Raw genomic sequence first — 4,258 nt, 5'->3', positions numbered from 1 at the left:
AACTCAGAGAGTCCCAAGAAAGATGAACCCAAAGAGGCCCACACCAAGACACATCGTAATTAAAATGCCATAGGTTAAATACAAAGAGAGAATCTTAAAAGCAGCAAGAGAAAAGCAGGTAGTTACTTACAAGGCAGCACCCATAAGATTGGCAGCTGAATTCTCAAAAGAAGCTATGCAGGTCAGAAGGGCTTGGCACAAAATATTCAAAGTGATGAAAACCTAGGATCTGCAAAGCTATCATTTAGAGTCGAAGGACAGATAAAGAGCTTCCCAGACCAAAAAAAAAAAAAAAAAAAAGCTAAAGGAATTTATCACCACCAAACTAATATTACAGGAAATGTTGGAGAGACTTTTTAAGAAGGAAAAACATGTATAAAAAATATGAATAAAGACTGGTAATAGCTACATATCTATCAACAAGTACCTCAAATGGAAAAGAATTAAGTTCTCCAACTAAAAGATAGGGTGGCTGAATGGATAAAAAAACAAGCCCCTTTATATGCGGCCTACAAGAGACTCACTTCAATTGAAAGACACACACAGACTAAAAGGAAAGGGATGGAAAAAGGTATTGCCTTGATGGACGTTGAGGGTGTTGTGCTTAATAAAGTCAGATAGAGAAAGACAAATACCACATGATTTCATGTACATGTGGAATCTAAAGAAAAAATTAATAACAACAACAACAACGGATACAAACTCATAGATACAGAGAATATTTTGAGGGCTACTAGACAGGAGGTATTGGAGGGGGACAGTGAAAACGGGCAAAGGGTTTAGGAGTACAAATGGATAGTTACAAAATCATCATGGAGATATAAAGTGTAGCATAAGGAAAATAGTCAACAATGTTGTAAAAAAAAGTAAGGGGGGGTGACTACTTTGTGAGTTTATAGATATCTAATCACTATGCTGTACAACTGAAACTAAGATAGTATTAGATGCCAACTATAATTGAAAAAACACCTTGAATTGTACAATGTAAATATGAAAAAAGAAGATATACAGATGGCAAATAAGCATATGAAAAGATCCTTAATATCATCTGTTGTTAGAGAATCACAAATTAAAACAACAGTGAGCTACTACAGCGTGCATATTAGAATGACTGGAATTCAAAACACTGGCAACACCAAATGCTAGAGGGAATGCAGAGCACAGGAACGTTTATTCATTGCTGATGGGAATGTAAAACAGTACAGCCCATTTTGGAAGACAGTTTGGTAATTTCTTACAAGGTTCAACATGGTGTTACCATATGATCCAGCAATTGCACTTCAAGATATTTACCCATTTGGTTTGAACATATGTCCTCACCAAAATCTGCATACAAATATTTACAGTATATTTATTCATAACTCCAAAAACTGGAAGAACCAAGATGTCCTTCAATGGGTGAATGAATAAACAAACTATGGTACATTAATACAATGTAATATTATTCATCAATGAAGAGAATTCATGCCACAGAAACACAAGGATGAATCTTAAATTCTTATTACTAAATGAAAGAAGCTCGTCTGAAGAAAGGTACATAGTCTATGATTCTAATTATATGACATTCTGGAAAAGGCAATATTATAGCAACGGTAGAAATCAGTGGTTGCCAGCGCCTTGGTGGGAAGAAGAGAGGTTGAAAAAGTGAAGCATAGGATATTTTTTAGGGTGGTGAAATTATACTATATAATATTGTAATTGTGGGTACTTAACTCTAAGCATTTATCAGTACTAGTAGAACTTTATAGCACAAAGAGTGAAACTTAATATAAGCAAATTAAAAGAACTCATGTAGGAGGTCATAGGATCCTAGGTTGGAACACAGAATACAACAAAATAATCTAGCTGTATTACAAAGTATAAAACAACTTCACTGAAGAAGGTTGGGGGAAAGGTACTCATTTGGAAATGAGTGACATCTATAATACTAAAGGCTAAAAAAAATGTACATAAACATTGTACTCTATTTGTTAAAGTTGTTTCCTACAGGATTATGGGTTAACAATTGATACTGCTATACATGTATACTGGAATTAAATAATTAAGTAAATGGAAGGCAGATGAGGGGACCCAAGTTTCTCATTGTTAGAGTGGAAGTTTTTCAGATAAGCACAGGGAGGAAGGTAGAATGATCCATCTGGTAGTGGGTTTGAGTTGGACACATCAGTATGAACTCATGTTTAGCTTAGTATAGATACAGATAGTTACACATAGAAATATTTATGGATATGTGTATATAAATGGATTAGTAAACAAGAATATATTTCCTTGCTCTGTCAGCTGAGAGGGCTTAGAAGTAATGATAACCTAGTAGCAGCAAGCACACCTAGCACCCAGATTTGCCAATAAAAAGAACCAAGGTTCTTTAGAATAATGATTGGTTCAAGGACTGGTATTTTGTAGTGCAAGATATTGGGAAGTGCTACACACACACACACACACACACACACACACACACACACACACACACACACACACAAGTATGTCAACTGAAAGAGCACCCAATGCTCAAAGCTGGAACAATGTGAATATCATAATAAATAAAGCGGTTATTATATTATAACCCAAAATATAACAAAAATATCCATGAGTCCGTAGTGATAAATGAGAGAAGAGACAAATCTCCCATGCAAAAAAATTCTACCCAAGGAGATGGAGAATACTTCCCTACTTCTTAGGTGTGGTCTGTGCATAACAAGTTCCTTCCAAAGAGTACAGTATGGGAGAGGCAGGGGGAATGACTTTAGAGTGAGAAATAATAAACATTACCTCAGCCAGGTGATCAAGGTTAATGTCAACAGTAAGAAGTCGTGTTGATAGTGCATACCCTCGATATAATGTAATACAAATGTCACCTCACCTCTGTGGTCTTCTTCCCCCAAACCTATAACTTCAGTCTAATCATGAGAAAAATATTAGACAAATCCCAATTGACCAGTACTCCTCAAAATTTTCCATATTTATTTTTTAAAAACAAAAAATGTTTAGTGAGAAAAGTATCATTGTTTTATATTTTTTGCAAACCTCTTTAACGTTCGGCTTAATAGAAGACAGCTGAATTCTTGTGATGCACTATGTTCTTTTGATTGAAGCATGTAAAAAAATCTGGCCTCATATAGAAAGAGAATATGTTAATAGTTTTTTCAGATAATTGTATACACTTTACTAAAACTAAACTAAACTGAAACTCAACAAGTGGTAGCTTCTTAAAGATTGGTTGCAATGTGTTATATGAAAGAATGGCATTTTGTATTATATTAAAATCTTGCACTTTAAGTGGTCCTTTTATCTATGCATAATTTTATAACCTGGATTTGCCATTTGAGTTATACAGATATTCCAAATGTTAACACATTTTATTAAACAATATAAGTATTTTTTAAGTCACATACATCAGAAAATCTTTTAAATGTTAGAAAGTTGTCATGCTCACCATCGTAGATAGATGTTTTCCAAATTCCTAATTTTCAACTTGAAGCTTAAATTTTATCCTTGACAAATACTGTCGATTGTTTTAAAAAGTGATAGGCTCATTTTGTTCATTTAATTTTTTGTAAAAATATTTTCCAAATATCCAAGTCTGAATAACTATAGTTTTTCAGTTCTTTCAGGTAAAAATGCTATTCCTTGACTCAAGTTGCTAAGTCAGCTCACGACTCAATTGCACAAGTGTTTTGCCTTAAGATCACCATTGTATTTCAGTATACAGCATTAGTATGCCACTTCCAATTTTGCCCAGAAAATATTAAAAAGATGTGTACTCAATGCTTGGGATTTCATAAAGAATAATTGTTACTAATTCATCAAGGACATTCACAAATGAAGCTGGCAGTGAAGACTATAATGAGGTTAACACAGTTTGGTGCCACTGCCTTCATGCTAATGTACCAACTATTTTAGCTATCATTGCTTTTGTACCATCGGTTCCAATGACAATACATTTTGTAATTTCTTTCTACTGTAATTTCATAGATTATGATTTAACTTTTAGAGAAAACAGGTAACATTAATCCACAAGTCAAGAAGCATTAGAAGAAATATTAGATAGGTTAAGGACAGAGAGAGCTGAAAATCATATACAATGAGTACAGAACTTCTTAAGTGAAGTATGTTTTTAAGGAGATTTGTTGAAGCAAAGGCTGCTGACATTAGCATAAGGAAATGAATCAAATTCGAAGAGAAGCTAGATAAGAAAACTATATCCTATATCCTCCCTGTCATGCTCCAAATTTAATCCATTACTGAGTTTTGTCAATTT

Source organism: Pteropus vampyrus, unplaced genomic scaffold (genome assembly GCF_000151845.1).
Source record: "Pteropus vampyrus isolate Shadow unplaced genomic scaffold, Pvam_2.0 Scaffold10, whole genome shotgun sequence".
Classification (NCBI taxonomy): domain Eukaryota; kingdom Metazoa; phylum Chordata; class Mammalia; order Chiroptera; family Pteropodidae; genus Pteropus; species Pteropus vampyrus.
The sequence above is the reverse complement of the archived record's forward strand: the minus strand, read 5'-3'. Positions refer to the sequence as shown.